The 22,190-nt window shown below is 39.5% G+C and overlaps 1 protein-coding gene across 4 annotated transcripts in view; it reads right to left on the bottom strand.

Annotated features, from left to right (window-relative positions):
• MBNL1 (muscleblind like splicing regulator 1) overlaps positions 1-19,136 on the bottom strand; it is a 200,492-nt gene extending 181,356 nt beyond the window's left edge. For all 4 annotated transcript variants that reach the window (XM_008521211.2, XM_008521254.2, XM_008521263.2 and 1 more), the window contains exon 1: positions 19,015-19,136. The gene's annotated coding sequence lies outside the window, so the exon portion shown is untranslated. The remainder of the gene's footprint in view (positions 1-19,014) is intronic.
• Positions 19,137-22,190: the final 3,054 nt, after the last annotated feature.

The raw sequence follows: 22,190 nt of genomic DNA, 5'->3' as shown, positions 1-22,190 counted from the left end.
AGCAATAAGGCAGATAAAGGAAATGATAGCATTTATCTTTTTCACTCAAATGGGACTCTTTAAGGCACCTGTGAAAGCGTGTGAGCGTGTGTGTGAATTGTGAGTGTCTTTGTCGTTCTACATGCTACATTTATAGCTCAATAAGCTCTTACTGCCTAACAGATGTAATTTTCCTTTTCTGGATAAAAAAAAATTATCTAAATGAAAATATCCCAAGAAGGTATGCTCTTTAAAAATCAAAATATGAAAAGGTCTTAAATTGCTGACTTAGGAATGCTTCCTTTATTATACCAGGATAGAAAGATCCATTGAAAGATGGTGTTCAAACCAAGATCCACATTCGGGTCCCTTGCACTCTAGTCCATGTTTAAATATAGATGGTTAAGAGAAGAAGCTGCTGGAAGGCAGTGAAGAGATGGAAACACTCTCCTTGTGTGGAAAATCCACTTTAAGCAGATGCTTTAGACGTATCTCCATTAACTTCCACAGCAGGGGAGGCGCCCTCCTCTCTAGCCTGGATTCAAACTTGTTCAAGTATCTGAATAAGTAAATATACTTGATAGAATTAAATGAATTTAGTTTGCCTTCAAGGACCTTAGTATATTTCACATACCAATTAAGTTTTAAAAGTTATACCCAGTATTTAAATATAAATAATATATATATACTATCATATATTGTATGTATATAGCATATTATGTAATATATTTTATATATGTAAAATATATATACCACTTAATGTATAAATCATACAAGTGTGAAAATGTTATATAAAATCAATAAATTTGTGTTAAAATGTTCATTAAGATTTAAGCTGAGTTAAAATATTAACTTGATTCTGCATTTCTTCAATTAAGCTATTTTACTGAAAAGTTGAATCTAAATCTTCAATATAATTATTTTGGATCTGGCAGTAGGGAAATAGAAAGCAAATACATTTCGGAATTAAAAGTTTAGAACCACAGAATTGTAATGGGGGGTGGAACATCAGAGACCCTCCAGCCCTGCTCCCTTGTTAGCCCAGAGAACATCGGCACTGTGGCAGGGCAGAGCCTGCGTCAGTGTCTGCTGACTCTCTCAGGCCATTCGTTTTCACTGTTTTTCTTAAAAACACTGGGGCAACAAGAAGCTCTAATATAGGCGTAAGGGTTCCTCCAGCTTAATGTGAAGATTAGCCATATGAGAGTTCTTGTAGAGTTCTTTCTTCCTTCTTTCCTTTTTTATTCTTTTCTTATTTCCATTTTTCCATCCTTCCTTCCTTCTTTCCATACAAAAATACTTTTCACACAACGCCTCTATTCATTTCACAAACATTTACGGGGCATGGATCGTGCTAAGTCCCGTACCAGGGACTGCGGTGCAGAAGTGAACAGCAGAGCGCGATCACTTCCCTCAGGGAGTTTACAGTCGGCTGCAGGGAGACAGGCACCAAACAAGCAAAGAACAAATATAAAGAAAAAGATAAACAGAGGAGGCAACTTCAGGTGGAGACAAGTGCTATGTAGTAAAAGAAAGCCGGCTGAGGGACTGAGGTGTGTTTTTAACAGGACGGTCAGGGATCAAGGTGGTGGGAGAGAGGCAGAGTCTTCCAGGAAGTCGGCTATCTGGGGGAAGACCATTCAAAGCAGTGGGAAGTGCAGGGCTAGAGTCTTGCTTCCTGAGCTCACGCCAGGGCTGGAGATCCAATGGCGAAGAAAAACCAACAGGACACCTAACCTGAAGGTCTTCATCAAATTAATCACATTCAAAATGCAAAGCTGCAATCAGTGGGGACCATTGAAGCCTTTGGTTGTACTTGAGGTGGGAGTGGAGGTGGGGTTGGCACAGGATCCAGCTTTGCCTTCACAGGTATAACGAGATCACTCTTGGCTGCTAATGGTCTCATCTCAGAAGAGAAGGCAGAAAGTGCATGAAGAGTGGGCCCTGGCCAGGAGGGCAGGGGCAGCCAACCGCCGAAGGCCTGGCGAAGAAAGTGGTTTGGTTGAAGACCCTTAGCTGTGAGATGGAGTAAACATTAGAATCTTACTTCTCAGAGCTGAAGAGAATCCCGCAGACAACGAGCTCCATGCCTTTGAGGAAGTGACATACGTGTGTGAGGAGGTGATGCGTTTCGTACTTAAAGTCAACACGGTAGAGAAAACTCAAAATTACTGAAGATAGAGTGCTCCTGTAAAAATCAGCAGTTATTCCAATTCCCAGAGATAGTCACTGGTAACATTACAGTTTCTTTCTTTCCGGGGTTTTCTTAACACATTTTTTATGTAGTTGATGTTGTACTATTTATGCAAATTTGTGTTTTATTTTTTTCCCACTTAACCTCATAATATAATTTTATACAACAAATGACATCCCCCATGTCATTCATTATCATCCTCGTTTATCACTTGAGGTAATGGAGACTGGAGATTAACCCTTGCCTGAAACCTCATAGCTCGTAATGGGCCAATTCTCCTGCCCCACAGTGTGGTGTCTCACAGCCTGGGTCCCACACCCAGAATTCATATGTCTAACGTGTAATTTATCTCTAAACACTCTACCTGGCATAGATACGTGTCTTCTCATAGGGACTATCATTAAGGAAAAGAAAATAGACAATAATGGTCCTTTTATAAATAAAAGTTAAAAATAAATATGAAACAGGTAGCCAGAAAGTTAAAGTGGCCATATTGCCTAGGCATGCTTATACTATATAATAGTTATATATTATAATATAATATAGTTACATGAATATCGTGAAACACTATCATCTTATAAAATTGTAGGTTGTGGCTTAGCTCAGAATCCCCTTGTAGTCTTTTAAAAATAGTATCCAGTAGGTCTTACAGTATCTAATAGGTCTTACAGTATAAATGTAACTTATAGTGTAACTATTTTATGTACTATGATTCAAACATTTCTACATGTTAACTCTGTCCATGTAGAGTAAAAGCTGATGAAAAATATAGCCACTGCCTTCTTTGTTCCTAAATGCAAAGAAAGTTTTGCAAATGCCAATAGCAAGGTTGAGTTTTCTCTTCCTAGCTGTCTGCTGTATCTGTCTACTCACTGCATGTTGGAAGTTCCTTCCTTCTGGCTTCTGTGATAGTCCGCATCCCTCTCTCCTTTCGCTCCGTTGTGTGAGGTCTCTCTCTCTGGATCTTTTCTTGGCCCCTCTTATTCCTTCTTCCCTCTCTGTTTCTTGAAATTACTCCAGACCATGTCTCGCAAGATGTCCTAAAGGGACTTCTGAATAGGAACAACTTTTGTCGCATTAATAAATGGCGGGAGCTTCGTATATGCACCTTTTTCTCTCTTCGCCTCTTTGCCGTGTCCAACAGCGTGGGAACTCAGCAGTGCAGACACAAATTAATTCCAATATCTTAACGTAGGCCACAGTATGCTGGCTATTGCTCTTTAATTCATCTAACAAATATTTACTGAACACCAACTATGGACTATGTGCCAAGCGCCGTGATTGGCACTGAGGATATAGAAATTATTAAGACCTCTGCAAGGTGCTCACAGTCTAGTCTATTTGGTGGGGACAGACATGGGGAAAAACCCACATTTGGAAAAGAGTGTAGCAAATAAAACCATTCCATTAAATCCAACAAACCCTGAATGCTCACCATGTGCCCAGCAGATGGCAAGGAGGGTAGGGCTGGGCCCGGCCTTGCTCCTCGCTGACTCCCAAGCAGCTGGCAAAGGGTAACATTGCCTGGCACATATTAAGTGCTTCATGGCAGAAAGAAAGACAGAAAAGTCGTGAAGGGCCGAGCGACTTAGATCACGGTGAACGCTTCTTTTAACAAATCATTGCCCCAGCAGCATGGGGAGAAAGTTTGTTTTTCTTATTTTCATGCTGCCATTAGCCTACTAAGTGTGGATTCTAGTTCCCAGACCCTGGGGCTCCCAGACAGCTGGCTTCCTCAGCCTGCCCTCAGGGAATCACAGGCTGGCCTTGCAACACTCCCCTCTCCCCTAGACCTTCAATAACAAAGCCTCAGCTAGGTGATAGGAGATTATCTGATTAAAGTCATTCGCACCAAGGGGAGAATGAGGCTTAATCCTTCACAAGTGTTTGCTTTGACAAAGGCTAGCTTGTTAACCCTAATAAACTGCTAATTGGTAGAACCAGGAGGGCTCTGGGGAAGGGTCCCTCCTTTCCACTTTCCCAGACTCCCCACCCTGACTTCCCCTTCTATTCCCCCCCCCCCCCCGCCCTGACCCCCCTCAATAAAGGAAGAAGAGAAACTGTTGAATGCAGACATGTTAGAGACTCTAGTTACACACATTATCTCTTTGAGCCCTCACAAGAGGCGTATGAGATGGCATTTAGGAGCCCATCCTAGAAATAAGATGAAACTAGGGCAGTGGTTCTTGACTCTGGCTATACTTTGGATCAATAGAGTGCAACCTGGATGAATTTAATCAGAATTTCTGGGAGTGGCACCCAAGCATCAATATTTTTTTGTAAGTTCCTCAGATGATTGCTATGTGCAGCCAAGGTTTCCTACGGCTGAGCTAGAGTTTAGGAAATGAAATTATCCAGAATCAGTGACAGTCCATTGACCTGCCCCATTTTCTCCCTTTGGCAGGTAAAGTTTATTTGGCTCAATAGAAAGAGTATTCTCTACAGGAAGCTCTGTCTCAAACAGAGTTAAGTGTGGGTAAACTGATGCCCATAAGCTTCTAGGATGTGGGAGTCAGGATGAGTTGTCGGGAGCCAAGATGGTGGTGTCCCCTTGTCATGCACCTAGTTGGAATGCTGCCTCTTAGGCAACCAAAATATGTTTCGCTTTATACCAGGTGAGTATTACTGGCCTATGGTCTTAAAAACAAACTAGATGAACAGTCAAGCCCACACAGAGGATAATCCTACATATGCTCATAATGCTTAGGTTGCTATTTACGTAAAATTCTGTACCATTTCTTTCTAAGAAATTGTGATCATGAGTGCCCCTTGAGAATGACATCCGGGCCTCTGAGAGATGGAGTGTCCTGGGGCACGTGCTTTTGGATTTATTTGTATCAGACTATATAGTATATAGTATATAGTGTATACACACACACACACACACACACACACACACATATCAAGTATATTTTTTGGAGATAAAAACTCTCCTGCAAATTTTAGTATATTTTATAAATTCATTCAACAAAGTAACATAGTTAAAACACAAATGCCAATAAGTTAATAGGGCATTTTTCATTTGAATCTCATTTGCAGGTAATGTGGGGATTTTTTTTTTTTTTGAGGAAGATTAGCCCTGAGCTGACATGTGCTGCCAATCCTCCTTTTTGCTGAGGAAGACTGGCCCTGAGCTAACATCCGTGCCCATCTTCCTCCACTTTGTATGTGGGACGCCTATCATGGCAATGGCTTGCCAAGCGGTGCCATGTCCGTGCCTGGGATCCAAACTGGCGAACCCTGGGCCGCTGAAGCGGAACGTGCGCACTTCACGGCTGCGCCACTGGGCCGGCCCTAGAATTCTTAATTTATGGCCTTTGTGAAGGTGCCATCAGTCCAAGTGCCCCTCCTGGCCACACCTGGGTGGATCTGAATGCCCGCATTTCTGCCCCAGGCTTAGCAATGAGTAACTGCTGACAGGACCTGGCCCCTTCTGGCCTCCCCAGTAATGAACGCATTTTTAGACAATTTTGAACATTCTTTTCCCTGTCCAAACTTTACCAGCTCATCAGTAACTGCTGCGTTTTCACTCTAAGTCTCTTTGGTCCCGTCCACAAATAGTTGCTGAGCACCTGACATAGTTCCAGCCCTTCCTAGAATCCGAGACTATAGGATGGGTGAAACTAGGTCTCAAGCCTCTTGAAACATACAACCCAGCAGGAACAATAGATATGAAAGAGTAAATAATTATAACCCGCTAAGTAAATAATACAAATTTGCAAAGTGTAATGAAAGAGAAGAGCGAGAGTGTGAGCAGGTGAATCTGAACTCAAAGATAGACAGTTATCATCATTTTTACGATCTCCCCTTTTCTTCATAGAATTCAAGTGTCTGGAATTAGAGCCACGGGGGAGCCCTCACAGTACGCAGGGCACACCTCCACACTGCCCGAATTCCTCCTCTTTCGTAACACAGGATTCTATTACTGGCTGCGTGAATGGGTGAGTTTATTTCTGTAAGACGCCGCATGTCCAGCACACAGCCCCAGAGGCAGAGAGTGAAGAGCTCTGTGACTGATCGTTCCTAATCCACCCGTGCTCTATTCTTTGCTATTTACTTTCATTCATTTCCTGGGTTTAATCTTGTATGACTGTGACATCTAGAGACAAAGCCAGCTTCTCTCTTGTACTTTCGGAGAGTATAGCTTGTCAGCTTTTGAATTAATATACGAAAATCCAATTGTATTATCTTCTGTTTTGTGAAAGTTAAAGGCTCTTTTTTATCTTTGTTCCTGGATGTAAGATTTTTTTTTTCCTCTTCCTGGATATAAAAAGATAATATGTGCTTATTTTAAATAATGTATCAAGTGGCTTTAATAGGAGTTTATTGATTCTGTTCAGGTGCCATTGTAAAGATGTTTATGCGCATTATTCGAGACAAGCAGAGGGGCGGTAGTCTGTAACTCCTACCCACATGCTTACTCCTGCACAGTCTCTTCCTGCTGCAGCTGCACGACTCCCACGTTCCTGAAAAGCACTTTCCCACCTGTCATTTAGTCTTTACACTTAAGTAAAGAAAAAGCTAACTATATAAAAGAGGCTGGCCACTCCAGGCCTCTCTGCTCAGGAAGGCGTTCTCTCTAAAGATAGTCTAAATTACATTCTTAGCCAGCACAGTTTTCCCTTGGGGAGGACTTTGAAATCTGTTGATTCGTACAAAGTTCTGGTAGGTCTCTCTTGGAAGATAGCTGTAAACGGTTTGCCAGGGTCCCTAAATCCTGAGAACTCTACATGGGCCCTGGGAGGTGTCCACTTTGTTAGGTTAGACTTCAACTTATAAAAAACGGCATATTTGACACCAAATATCCAATTTCTATGAAGCAGCCAAAATTAATTATTTGGAAAAGAGAGTGCACGGATGATTCTTGGCACAATCTTGGATATCTTCCTCACCGTGCTGGAAGAAGGAGCCAACTGAAGTAAACCTATTTCCTCTGTGACTAAAGTGCTGGGTGACTAAAGGGAAAACACTGTCTACTGTGGGGCTATTGGCAGCAGGTATACACAGGCCACAGAGGACACATGCTCCAGTTTCCACAGGCAAGAGTCACGGCTGCTGCCGCCTGGCTCTCCTGCCCAGGTTGTGTCTGCTCTCGGCAACAGGGCGTTCCCTCCTCCCACACCAACTTGGAGCAGCGCCCTGAGTGTGCACCACACTTTTGAGAAGAATGAGGGAGTGTTATTTCAGAGGCTGTTGTTCTGCCCATGGCCTTGGCCCCTGTGAAATGAAGACAGTCTTTGGAGTCCGTTCTTAGGCAGAAGCTTCTGGACAATCTCTCCAAGTCTCACTTTCCTGGGAATTTAAAACATCTACCTCATAGAATCGCAATGATGAAGGACTATGTAAGAATGAACCTAACCTAGCTCAGGCCTTTGATAAAGTACGGCTGTTGTTAGTATTTAAAATGGATAATTATGAGCTTAAAAATCTGGAATATTTTTTAAATAAGCTCATGTTAAACTTCAGGTCTCTTCAAAATATGAGGATCAAAATCAAATTACAACTATGAGAAATTTACAGCTACTTTTCACAAGGTAAAAGACAGAACCTCCTACAGTTTTTTGAACAGACAGGTAGGATGTAATTAAAAGGGAATCCCAAGTGTTCCCTGGAATGATAAACAGGCCCTTTAGAAACATGGCTCTTAATGGGCCAGCACAGCTTTCTTATGTGCAACTTTCCCCACCCTCTTTACAAGGAAAGACACGGGAGGGACAAGCCCAGCCAAGCCCGTCATCTACCACTTTAAAGAGGGTATGTGATGCACAGTTGCATGGAAACCATCTCCTCTGGAGCCATATGTGAATTTTTTCTTTTTTCTTTTTTTTTTTTTTTACCCAGTCAAAGCAGTTGCCACAGGATAAAATTTAGTCGTCTCCTTGCTTTTTTTAAGTAACACAACTCAGTGCCTCGCAGACATAGCTTCCCTCTTCTTAGCTTTTACTCCTACCTCCCTGAAAAGTGTTCTCAACTCCATCAGAACAAACATGCTTGGACTCTAAGAGGAGAAAGTAATGATTATGTGTTGCTAAGTACTATTTAGTACAAACACTTGGGCCACAGGAATGACGACATCACCCAGAGAACAGAACGGGGAACATTTACTCATCTGAAAGAGATTCTTTTCCAACCTGATGGGCTACCAACCAGAGGAACACAGCCAAATAAGGCAGGAGGAGAGACTACTTGGCTCTGAAGGAGGCATCTTTAGCATCCAGTTCTGGAGGGCCAGCGCCAGCCCAAGTCCAGTAAATAGAGTCATGCCCCAAGCCCACATGGGCTTTCTACACTCTTCTTCTGAACCCAGTTCACGTCAGAAAGTGTGTGCTTCTCTTAGTGAAGAAAATCTGCTACTGCACACGCTCAGTAGATCTGCTTCTTGGTTAATGTGCCCACCGATGGAAAACAGCAGGTCAGAGAGCAGCTTCACGTTTCTGGAGTGTTCTCTTATGTTCACTCATTGCAGATATTCACGCATCTGTTCTCTCACACACATGCACTTGGAAATGGCACACCATCTTACACTTTGCAATAATCCGATAATACGGTGAGTCATCATACTCACATATTTATGTGATAGGAGGGACTGCATTGGTCACATAGCACACAAGTCATCTGGACTGATCCGCACTTCCCAATACCAGTAGCATAATGGTTTTCCATTTGAGTGTTGTCAGGAGCACTCAAAAGTTAGCTTCTAGCTCCTATGGTATCATGACTGCCTGCCTTGAAGAAATCCTGATTGTGTTTCTCTCCGCCCCACCCGCTGTCATCCTCCTAACACACATTCAGTTCGAGGCCACTAGTATATCTTCATTGTTAGTTCTTGACCCAAACCAGCAATAGAAGAAGCCATACTAGTTGTCATTAGCTTCTTAAGTATAGAGGGAGGACATCTGTTCTTGTGGTCCCTAACTAAAAGATCTTGAGTCCGTTTACCCAACAACAACAAAAGGAAGATGTCCTTTTCAGTAAGCTACTTATATTTCCTTCCCAAATTACACTCAACCTCCCAACTCCCCCCCCCAAAAGTTGTGTGCAACTAACTCTGGGATTTAAAAGGTAATGACTGGGTCATTTAGATCTCTTGAGATGGTAAAAATAAAAATTTATAATTGTTGTCGAAAATGCAGAGTAAATTACTGCTACCATCAGAGGAACAGGCTGATGCTGTGAGGGTTCCTACCATCACTGGCACTGGGATTTGGCAAGAAAATACAAGGGAACATCTGTTGTTTCTGGAGATAGAGCACAGCCCCTTCTTTAGTCTTTTCTGCTTCATATCCACGCGGAAAACGGGGGTGCCTGAGGACCCCATTACCAGACATCTGTGTACCTATCTTCAATGGCCATGAATAGGGGCAATCATTCTACAGCAATTTCGGTGAAAAATCTTAAATTGACAAGTTTAAATAATATCTGAGCCCTTTTCACTTTCATCAAACCCACAAGTATTATGGAAATGAAAAGGCAAGAGAATGTAGTTGATCTCCGAAGGTAAACTCAGTTTATCTGAAATTTATCTAAAGATAATAACTTATCTCCTAAGAAAGCTTTTGATCTATGTGGCAATTCCTGCTTCTCTTCAAACAACAGTTTTTCCTGGCTTGTGTTAGACACAGATAATGACTGGGCCATTCACTGCACCTCCTCTCCCCAGTCCATGCATGTGCATGTCCTCGCAAATATTTACTCACAATGCACAACTCCTTTCCATGGCCAACAACCTGGGTGACTTGGGCCCTCCATCAGCCAAGCTCCTTAGCTCCGCCTCCCACGGCTGTCTGAGACCTGGGCTCCCCCTTTCTGCATCTCAGACATACTGGGCTCATTCCTGCCTCTGCACTTGCCCATCACTCTTCCTGGGCCCCTCTTCCCAGAGTAATGGTCAATATGGCCACTAGCATATCGCCATTTCAGGGAGGCCACCTCAGGAGGCCGGCCAGTAAAGCAGCATCCCTTCTCCTTTTTAAAAGTGTACTTGTTTACTGGTTTACTCTTTGTCTCTCCCCGCTAGACTGAGGTTCAACTCCGAGGGTAGAAACCTAGTCTTGCCCATCACTGTTTCCCCAGCATCTACAACAGTGCTCAATGCACAATGCTTGATATATGAATACATGAATAAATGCACTTCAAAATGGAAACAGAGGCTTCTCACAAGAATAAAATCCTCTCTTCACATAACCCACTTCCTGAGAAGAACCGCAAAGTCAAGGTCACAGAATACCTCCAATGGTAGGACCATAGAATAGAAAAGAAGTGGCTCGATATTACAGTTATGTAATGTTAAAATGTTTTTCCAGTTCTCCAAAATGTTCCAAAAGTTTATTATCCCAACTCGTTTCCACCTAATGAAAACTTCGATAGTTCAGCTTTAAAGTTGTTTCCTCTAAGGAGCCTTGTGCCATTACTGCACCCAGCAGTGTAACTCTCCATTATTTTGATGTCTCAGGTGACCCCTTATACTTTTTATATTGTGGCTGAAAATCCACTTCTTTTAATATTTCCCCTGCTAGGTTGTAAGATTTCTGAGTCAGGGGCTGTACCATATAATCTATAAATTTCCAACTGTATCCAAACAACGGCTTTGCCTACCTTGCTTCCCAATAAATAAGGAGTAGAGGCAGTTTAGTAACATGATAGAGATCCAGCATCAGTTCTATGACCATTATCAAGCTACCTCTCTCTCCAAACCTACTTTTTTTTTTTTTTCTGAAATCTGTAAAATGGGAACAATAAGACTTATTTCACGGGGTTGGTAAAATAGTTAATCATGTGAAGTATCTGACATACAATGGTATTTTAAAAATGACACTAAAAAATGCAATGGTACTAAAGTACAGTGGTACTGAAAGATATTAAAAATGTAATAATAAAGCTACCATGATCATCATCATCATTTAGGGCCTAATCATCTCAAGAATCAAGTCATATGTTTATAACCTTAAACTTGACATTTTGGGTGAACAAAAGAACCCGCAGTTTTCCTAGAATAGCTTTATAATCCGCTTCAAGACCAAAAATAGAACCAGGAAATAATTACAAAACAGTATGTGAACTATATGAAGCCAGCACAGGCAGATGGTTCATCAGGAAAGGATTCTGGAAGGAGATTGCTCTTCCATCTGGCTTGAGGAAAGCCATGAACCCTAAATGGCAAAGAAGAGCATTTTTCTGGGTGGCGAGTGCAGGGCAGAGGGGGCGAAGGCGGTGAGGCAAACAGTGCGAGTGCTTGCCCCTCAGGATTCTACGAGGTTGGCGGCAGCCTCCGTGAAGTCAGCTCTTGCTAGCTGCAAGGAGAAGAGCCAACACAGAAGGAAAGAGAACTTCTTGGTCTATTCGTTGTCTCCAGGGACCATTTTCTTGTTTCAGTTCCTCCCACTCAACGTTAACAGAAGTGTCCCCACCTGACAATTGCATGGCAGTTTAGAACCCTACCACAGCCAGGCCCTCCAGATGACCTTGGGGGGCAGCTGTTATTTTCTATGATGCCTGTTTTATTTGTACATGAGGCTCAGAAATGTTGAGGGCTTTTGCTTAATCATCTTTTGAGTACCTACTATATTCGAAGCACTGTTCTAGATTCCGAGGATGGAGCATGAACAAAATAGACCCAATCCCTGTCCTCATGGAACTTATGTTCTAATAGGAGGAACAGACAATCAATAATTGAATAGAGAAATAGAGATGAAAACTTTATGTAGTGTTAAGTGCTGTCACGAAAATTAAAATGGGGTAAAGAGTGATGGGATACGGGCACTCCATAAAATACATGGTTGGTCACAGAAGGCATCCTTTTGGAGGAACATTTGAGTGGAGAGCTGAGTAAAGAAGGATTGTGTCACAGTGACATGTGTGGGAAGAACATGCCGGGAAAAGAGAGGGAAGAGCCTGTGCAAAGTCCCTGAGTCAGGAATGTGGTTAGGATACCCTAGGGGCAAGAGGAGGAGTGGAGCCAGAGCGTGGAGAACGCAGGGATGAGACGTTGGACAGGAGAGAGGAGATGCAGGCGGAGGCCAACAATATGAGCTACTGTAGGAGCTTGGGTTTTGTTCCAATGAAAATGGGAAATCATTGAAGAATTTTGAGCAGGGAGTCACATGATTTGATTTATATTTTAAAATATCATGTTGGCAAGGCTGCAAGAGTGGAAAAAGAAAAATTTCTCAGGAGGCTACAATCAGAACAGAGATGTCTAGAACAGAGATGACAGTGTCTCACACTGTGCTCAAGATGGTGGAGGGGCGAGCCTGGTCAGAGTTGGGATATATTTTGGAAAAATATATTGACAGAATTGCTGATAAGTAGGATGTGGGTGAGGGAAAAAAAGAAATCAGTGATGCTTTTGACCTAGGTAACTGGGTGTAAGATGGCGCCATGTACTGACCAGAGAAGATTGGGGATGGAGCAAAGAAGTGCAGGCATTGAGGAGTTTTATTCTGGACATGTTGAGTTTGAAATGCCTGTTGACATCTGGGTGAAGAGGTTTAATGATCACTTTGAGATATGACTCCGGAAGTTGACATTAAGTTAAGGAGGTACAGATTTTTTTTTAAATGTAAAGTTTATGGGACTAGATATCTGGAGAGAGAAAAGAAATAACTTATCCAAGACCCACACTCAGAAAGTGACAGAATGGAAACTGAAAATGAATCTTTTGACACCGATCCACTTTCTCTTGCTACCACAAATATTAAAATATATTCATAATTCTGAGTACTAGACTAGAATATGGGGATATGCTGAGGCAGGAACATTCTAGAATCATTTATATAAAAGGGTGAGACTTTCTCCCAGTGCTGATGGACTACAAATTCATGGTTGCTTCTTTTTTATCTAATTATTTTTCTGTAAATGTGATAATGTATGCACATTTAACTTAAAAACAAAACCCTCTGGAATAATAAATTCATAAGATTGACCAAGTGCCACAGATATCTACTTTCTTCCCTGAAATTGTCACTTTCTGGAATACCCAAGAGGATAAATGACTTAATGTAGATTGAATAGAACAGAAACAAAGGTAGAAGTTGAACCAATAACTCAAACAAGTATTTCTGAATTGTATCATCATGTTTGAATTAGGATGTAATAGGATTTTAAATACAAATGGCTGGGGCAAGTAGCCCTTGATCTTCATGGCTTAGAGGGGAAAAAAAAGATTAAAAGTAAATCAATTCAAAAAATAAAATTAAACCAATAGGAATGCAAAGGGGAAAAATCCTAAAGCTGGAAACAAACTGAAACAAATGAACTTAATTGTACTTGAAATGAATGCTATGATACCTTTGAATGGAAAGAGAGAAGAAGGAGAGATGACGGAAGTGGGCGAGAAGAAGAAAGGAAGGAAGGACGGAAGAAGGGAGAATTCATCCAAGTACCTCACAGAGTATTTGGTGGGCTATGGGGGTGTGGGGGAAGAAGTGCACACAAAGCCTGCATTCTTTTTGAGTAGATTTGTTTATTGTAATGGTTTGGGTGAAGCAATTCAGAAATTATTTTAGATGTATTATAGAATTGAGCAAATGAGTAAGCATGTTGCTGTTGTTAGGACCCAGGGCTCACACTATGGAAGAAGGAGAACTCAAATATGGAACAGGGGAGGGCAGGAAAGAACCCTGTGGGGATGGATTGGAGTTGGAGGTATCAGATGAACTCATGATGTCCAAAATATATGTGTATGTATATAGATGTTTTTATGTATGCATGCATATGCATTTGTGTAGGCATATTTGTATGTTTGTCTCTCTATGTGTGTAGATGCAGTGATATATTCCCGCTGAAAGAGTCAAGAAGCAAAAATACTCCAGTGGCAGTGAGTATGCCTAACACCAGATCTTAGCCTCTGAGACCATTCCCCACCTTTAAAAGACATGAGAAATGAATGATTCCAGGGGTAGGACAGGCTAGGTACCAAATCAGCCTAGAACATCTTTTTATGCCGGAAAGTAAGAAAGTGCTCACTAATATGGTGCGGGCGTGCCACAAAGACGTAGAAGCCAGAATGAATGAAGGGGCTCCATTGCCAAATGTGGACAATTTGAGCACCAAAGTAATTAAGGCAGTAACAAATTATAAACCATGAAAAGACAGGAATTCAGGGGTTCATACCAGTAATAGATAGGTACATAAAGTAATAATTAAATAAATGGGAGAGTAAGGAGTTCTTCTGCTTACAGTAGGATGCAAAAGACTGACACAAATATGCAGGGAGAGCTGAAACTGGAAAATCATCAATTAGTAACCATTATAGTAAAGATTGCACCAGGTTAGAACATCAATTAATACTAAACCCAAGGGGAAATTTTTCACGAGGAGCCATTATTATAAAATGGAGAAATCAGGCAACACCTTCACTAGGCAACCAAAATTAACATCACCAATTTAGGACTGATGAGCACCGTTTGCCCCCAGATGCGATAGCGTGAGAGGAGCAACATCACCTCTGCAGTGTTCTAGCAGACAATGCATAACCACAATCTAATCACAAGGAAATGGCACACAAATACAAAATGAGGAACGCTCTGTTAAAAAGAAAAAAGAGTTGGTGGATAAACTGTGTTCTTTAAAATTTTCCATTTCATAAAAGACAAAGAAATCATGCAGAAACGTTCCAGATTAAGGGAGGCTAAAGAGACATTGGAACTAAATGTGATACTTGACCCTAGACTGGATCCTTTACTAAAGGGAAAAATATTAGAAAGGGTATTATTAACTAAGTAGCAAAATTGGAATATGGACAAATATGAGATAACAGTATTGTATCTATGTAAATTTATGAAGCAGATAATTGCATGTAACTGTTACATAAGAGACTACCTCTATTTTTAGTAATTACACACTGAAGAAAAGGGCCATGTGGTTCGTAACTTACCCTCAAGCGGTTCAGAAAAAACAACCATGGAGAGACAGAGAAAGATTGAGGGCAAATCACAAAGCAGATGGGGTAGAACATTAAGACTAGGCAAATCTGGGAGTTCATTACATTTCTACAACTTTTTTGAGCTTGGAATTATTTCTAAATTAAAAAATTTAAAAAGTAAATGAAGTATAACCAACGCTTCTAGTGAGCATTGCCATTGTGATCTTATTTTACTCAGAAAGCAGCCAACTTGCATCGAGAATATTTCTGCCTCTCCTCTGATTCAGATCTGCTCACCAGCACAGGAAAAGAATAAAAGCATCTGCTTAAATTTTTTCTTGTGAAAAGTGAAAATAAATGGAACTATGGTATATTTAAAAATTCTACTAATTTTTATTTTTTTAGAATCAGAACAAACTGGTGATGTTTTTCAAGATCATATTACTACTTACATTGTTTGCAAAGTAAGAAGAATTTTGAGAATGTGATAACCACTACCTACACAAAAAATTAAAAGCTTTTCATGAAATATCTGTAAAGTAGAATAATAAGGACCTGTGACATTTCATACTAGTTCATGGAGAAACACTGCTTTCCATGGTTCCAGTATTAAGGAATGGTTTTAAAGCCATTTTTCTTTACATTTGGATTTAAAAATACAAATTTAGTATTTTCCTCAATAATACTGAAAAATTAAAACCTGTGTTCTATACATGCATAGAATAATCAAAAAAACAAAGCTGGAAGGAATTTGGAAAACATCAAATCTAAGTGCCTAATTTTAGTTCACGTGAAATAATAAAAAATATCAATGATGTCAGGTATGTGTTGGAAGTACAACAATAATTCTCAAACAACAAATAATTTGCATTTTAAGGATTTAAAAAATTAGGAAACTGTTCTTGTTTTTTACAATGCATCTGTGTAAATTAAACTGCATTTAATGTATCTTTTTTAATGGAAATATTCAGAAGTGTAAAAGGACTTGCCTTATTCTTTGTATATGCAGAAGTGATTTCTTGTGGGGAAATGAGATACACATTCTATCCTACAGAGCACATGCACGGCCACAGTGCATACTTTTGTGAATGCAATAATTTCCCCACTTCTTTAGCACATCTTTTTATTAATATAATAAATATGAATATGCTATATGTGGCACTTAGTTAGAAGTCACATCCATTAAAAATAAATAAAAGGTCAACAGATATAGTTAGATACACATTTGCTTTTAAAAGGCTGGAAGATGCACATTTACTAGACTTAGAGGATTTTTGTTTCTGAATTCAAAACATGCCATTCCTCTTAGTCTGCACCGAAACCATAATCTTTCTTTTAGGCAACAAACTTTCTTGTCTTTATTTTTGGAAATGGGAAAATGTCTGAAAGAAGAGAAAACAAAACAAACCAACAAAGGTGTCAATGTTTCAAAGTTCTTTTGGAAGTCCAGTCATTTGTGTCAAAAACAAATAGCATCATTGTCTCTAAGTAAAATTATTATTTGAAAGGTGATGTATTTGCCAGGGTGGGATGAGCACTCTCTCTATAATTCTCTTCCACAGGTGGGCTGCTTTGGGAAGTTCGTCCCGTGACAGAGGAGAGGGAGACACCCACTAACCTGAGAGATCAGCTGGATCAGCCCTGGATATCAACAGTCGGCAGACCCCCAGCTGGATCACCCACACGTCACAGAGCCAGCCGCGTCTCAGTAAGACGGGTATAAAGTTTCACAATGCAATGCAGCAGTCATCCACTTTCAACTTTTATTAGACTCGATGAAAATTTATGTCTTAGGTAGTGTGTCACATGAACGTAATCTTAATGAAACAGTAAAATATATGTCTATATTTCAAAAGTCAAAATTTATCTTTTCCAGCAATAAATTATTACAACATTATGTCTAATTTTACTTAAAAAGCGTGGATTTGGGGGCAGGCTCTAAATGCTTTTTCTTATGACAGCATGTGAAATAAAAAGCATGGGCAATGTGTCCTGCTGTTCTAATGATGACAAGAATATTCTCTTCAACGATCTGTGTGTCTCACGGAAACTCAGTCAGATAAGCACTAATTTTTTTCTGTAGATATAATTTTCTCAAAGACAGAACAAATCCTAAAATTATTTTCCATAATCTAGAACCAGTTTGTTCGCTCAGAGATTTTAGTAATTCTCAGCAACAACAACATCAACACATCTGTCTTGTCAGCAAGATAGCATTCCCTCTGCTTCTCTGGCCTTTGTTTGCCATTCTGAATTACAGGACTGATCAATTTAGATTGTAATTTCCTTGGGCTATGTTTTCTCTTGGTCTTATCAGTTATTCAGCGTAATACCACATTTTGTCTAACACACCCACAGCACTTAATAGTTTATGATATCAAAATATCTCATACTTGAAATTCTGGACATTTAAAAAGACTTCCATCATTTTCTTTTTAAAGACAGGGGCATTAAAACAACAAACAACATAATCAAGTTGTAATGGAAATAGTTTTGTTTAATTATCGTGTGACACATAAAGCTGAAGATGCACAATTTTAATGGATTTCTCACAACTCCAAACTTAATTTAAAAATTTTGACCTAGTTAAGGATGTTGAACTTGAGTCAACAGTTCATTTCCTAAATTTATAACACTAACAATGTGTTTTTCTTCTCTCTATAATCAAAAGATAGCTACTCTCGTCACAGAAGCTTGCATAAAAATAGTTTTAAAAGACCATCTTCCAAGTAATGTAATAGAACCAGTATGACAACACCGTTTACCAAAATTGATAAAAATTAAATCTGTTAATTGATGGAACAATACATACTTTCTTTTTGGGGGAGCCATGTGATTGATTACTCTAATTTAAAAAAGCGAACCAAGGTAAGTAAGTTTTAAATTTATTATTTGAACATACATAGTATATATATTTCTTGGGATATTTCCTTACGAGTCCCACACAGCAAACGCGTGATATGTGCCGCCTTCTCAAATGAGTAAGTTATAGAAGGGCTAGTAGCAAGTTACCCAAACGTCCGTATATACAACCAGACTTGTTCACTTACTGCATTTTTCTTTTTAAGATGTATTAAACTCTGTCGTGTTTTTACCAACATATATAAAAACCAACTGCTTTTAAAAGGATGATTTAAAAATCGCTGTATAATGAATACAATTGTATTAAATAGTTAATATATATAAACATTACTCTAGATTGGCACAAACAAAAACAAATTTCTGCTGGATTTAGATTACTTTAGAATTTCCTAATGAGATCAGTTTCAACTTAGTTGGATCTCCAATTTGAATCCAAACGGTCTTACTTTGTTGTAGTTCTCACTCCATTTTTAAGCGTCATAACCGCAAATTAGTCTTAAGACAAACACGAATTTCCGTAATTAGATTCACTTATGTTTAGATTTTTAAAGCATACCATCTACACTACAAATTGCTTTTTCTAAAGTATTTAAATATTATCATGATGTGATGATATGAAAAATAACTGAAATGTCACATTTTAAATAATACAACATATTTTCAGTGGATAAAAATAAATACAAGAATATCTTTTTCTTGGAAAATGTCCAACTAATAATATGCGACATTAAAGACTGATATATGTGGAAGAATTTAGAAATGTTAAGAATTTACTGAGGCTAGGGGAAGAAAAAAATTCTCAAAGTTTATTATACAAAAATTCTTTTAGCACTAAATTGTGTATAAAATTATGAAAAAAGAAAACGTTTTACTTTGTGGTTAAAATAATTTAAGATCAATAAGAACCTTAAAATTTTCCGGCTTTCTTAAAAGTTGCATGTGAAGTTGAAACTTTCTGAATTTAGTAAACTTTTTCGTTTAAAGTATTGACTACTGCTTGAGAGAGGTGTCAGCTTTATCTAACCTACTTTGTACTCCACCAGCATTTAAACCGTTGTTGTATAAATAGCAATCCAAATAATAAAATGAAAAGTAGCAAGTAAGTCTTTCTTCTTACCTCTCTGTCTTATTTATAGTTGCTTGTGAAGCTGCATAAATAGTTGAGCTAAACTAACGGCAACTCCAAGAGCTCTCTTCTCTTCTCTGGTCACATTTTTTTCCCTCTGCAAGAGGACAGTGTAGCAAAAGAGGAAGCTGTGAAACACGAGAGTCACTATGCTTTGTACGGTCTGTGGAGAGCAGAAAATTATTCACGAAGCTTAGCCTTGGAGTCATGATAATAGGCTATAATTTGTGTATGTGCATCTATAATTAATGTACACATATATTTATACGTGTAAGCAATTTTAGAAAAGTTAAGTTATAGAAATCTATACTTGATTAAGAAATGTTCATTTACAGAAGGAGACACCTCCTGTGTGGCTAAATGATAATCAGAGAAAAACAGAAAACACTGATCTACGCAGAAGAAGACTGTCAAGCTGACACATGAGGGAGAAACTGACTTTCATAAGGCTAATTAATTTAAAGTCTTTGGAGTATGATCTAAATGCTAATCCGATTGCAGACATCTTGTAAAAAGAAAAAAAAAACTTCAGTAAACGGGCATTTTCCTGGAATCTGGGTAGTGGTTTTTTACCTACAAGTCTTGAACTTCCTTTCTCATGAAGAGTTGCCTGCTACATACAGATAAAGCATTGCAAAACCGAAACTGTCGCTTATCCACGAGCTATGGCCTCTCTCAACTTCAGCCGCAAGAATAAAAACAGGTGCAGTTCCTGCAGTGCTGAACATTTACCAGTTAAGTTTCTAACATGTTGGAGCACTAATTGAAAATATTTACAAAACAGTAGGGACAATGGTTGAAAAAGGACATGAAAACAGTTGATCAAAGCAAATATTATTGTCAATGCCAAATAAAAGGAAATACTCATATATATACGTATACACACTTATATATATAGTTATATATATATATATACTTCTCCCAGGCTACCGGTTAACAGAAGCAAATTAGCAGCTGCAATTTGTACCTGGCAGTCCCTCCCACCCTCCCCTGCTGGTTGGGGAAGAGGAAAGGTGTGGATTGCAAGAATCACTTAGCAGTTATGCAAACCTCCACACATTGCAAGAACCACTTTCTGGAGTTTAGAAACTATCGTGTTCTCAGGGTATCACAGTCTGCTTTTTATTGAACCATATTTTCAAAGGGGCAATAAAGAGTAATTAGGGATGATTAAAAATGGAAGCATTTTCCATTTCACTCAAACTCATACTTACTGCGAATTTGCAGGAAGTAAAAGTAAATGAACAAACAATACCAAGAAGGCTGCCTCCACAAAAAAAACCAAAACAAACAAAAGAACCACCAGAGTATTCTCAACATAAAATTTTATTTGAATTCTTTAGTGAGACACTTGTAGGAAAATCTTTGAAGAAAAAGTTACCGATGTGATTAATATTGCTTAGACTCTATGTGTTTTGGGAAATGTTAAATGTTATTGTATTGACTATTAGTATAAAACACTAGGTCCTTCTGCTTCCCAAAGACCCAGGCTCACTGTCTGAAGGGTGGTGCTCAATGTTGGGCATGATCTTAATGTGCTAGCTTGATACTTGTGTCCCTTTGACCTGGATGGTGGACGTATGTCTCTGGTTCTGTAACGATCCTTTCCAGGCTGGTGAACATGCTCAAGGTTCCTCTATTTTAAAAAATTCTCCTCTGACTGATCTGCCCCTATTACTTTCCTTTTTGAGAAAGTTGTCATCATTGACTTCCTTCAAGTCCCCATAGCCTTTGTGTGTGTGTATGTGTGTGTGGTAGAATATACATAAAATAAAATTGACCGTTTTTGTCATTTTTAAGTGTGCAGTCCAGAGGCATTAAGCACGTTCACATTGTTGTGCAACCATCACCACCATCCGTCTCCGGATCTTGTTCATCCCGCTAAACTGAAACTCTGTGCTCATTAAACAATAACTCCCCATTTCTCCTCCCCAACCAGCCCCTGGCGACCACCATTCTACTTTCTGTCTCTATGAATTTGCCTTCTCTAGGGACCTCGTATAAATGGAGTCACAGAATATTTGTCCTTGTGGCTGGCTTATTTCACTTAGGTTCATCCAGGTTGTAGCATGTGTCTGAATTTTAATTTGTATTTACCTGATTGCTATGGAGATTGAACATATTTTAATGTTGTATTCCCTTCATGTTTCCTGTTTGGTAAATTGCCTGCTCCTCTATTCCAGACGTTTGTTTATCGGATATTGTCAACTTCTTATTGGTTTGTAAGGTTAAATTTACCTTGTGTTTCAATGTATTGTATTCATTCTTTTTTTAATGCTCCAGTCATTGGTTACTGTAACTTTTTGAGATGACCCCAATGTTCTTCAATAATATCTTTACCTTCTGGCACAACAAGGAACCCAGGTTCTTTTTATGTTTCCTACCCAGACCTGAACCCGAACTTAGGCATTTCTCTAAAGGACATTAGTTCCTTTCAGAGACCAGATTTAAAAGAATTTTTTTTTAGGAAGATTAGCCCTGAGCTAACATCCGTGCGCATCTTCCTCTGCTTTATATGTGGGACGCCTGCCACAGCATGGCTTGATAAGTGGTGCCATGTCCGCACCCAGGATCTAAACTGGGGAACGCTGCACTGCCCAAGCAGAGCCGTGAGCTTAACCACTACACCGCCTGGCGGGCCCCTGGGACAGGGTTTTTGAGACCACACTTTAGACCTTAGTGGCACTCATTGCTACTGGGTTATCATTAACATTAGGAATACACTGACTTATCATAAGCATTAGCAGTTAGTCAACAAAATGTTAGCTCTTTCTATATGCCCAGCAGCACATACATGCAAGATAAATTTAAACACGTATTAAAAGTTTATAATGTGTGTTAATATTACATCATATTTTGCATTAAAATAATTTAAGAATAACATATCTGATACAAAAATATCTTCTTTTGAATAAAAATTTGGTCGTATTTTCTTATAAAAGGATAGTTTGATAAGGAAGTGTAGGGGCCGCCCAGTGGTGCAGCGATTAAGTGCGCACGTTCTGCTTCACCGGTCCAGGGTTCCCCAGCCTGGATCCCGGGTGTGGACATGGCACCGCTTGGCAAGCCGAGGTGTGGCAGGTGTCCCACATATAAAATAGAGGAAGATGGGCATGGATGTTAGCTCAGGGCCAGTCTTCCTCAGCAAAAAGAGGAGCATTTGCAGC

The sequence above is a fragment of the Equus przewalskii genome, chromosome 15 (genome assembly GCF_037783145.1).
Source record: "Equus przewalskii isolate Varuska chromosome 15, EquPr2, whole genome shotgun sequence".
In the NCBI taxonomy this organism is placed as follows: domain Eukaryota; kingdom Metazoa; phylum Chordata; class Mammalia; order Perissodactyla; family Equidae; genus Equus; species Equus przewalskii.
Note: the sequence above shows the minus strand (reverse complement) of the source record. Positions and strands in the feature narration are given on the sequence as shown.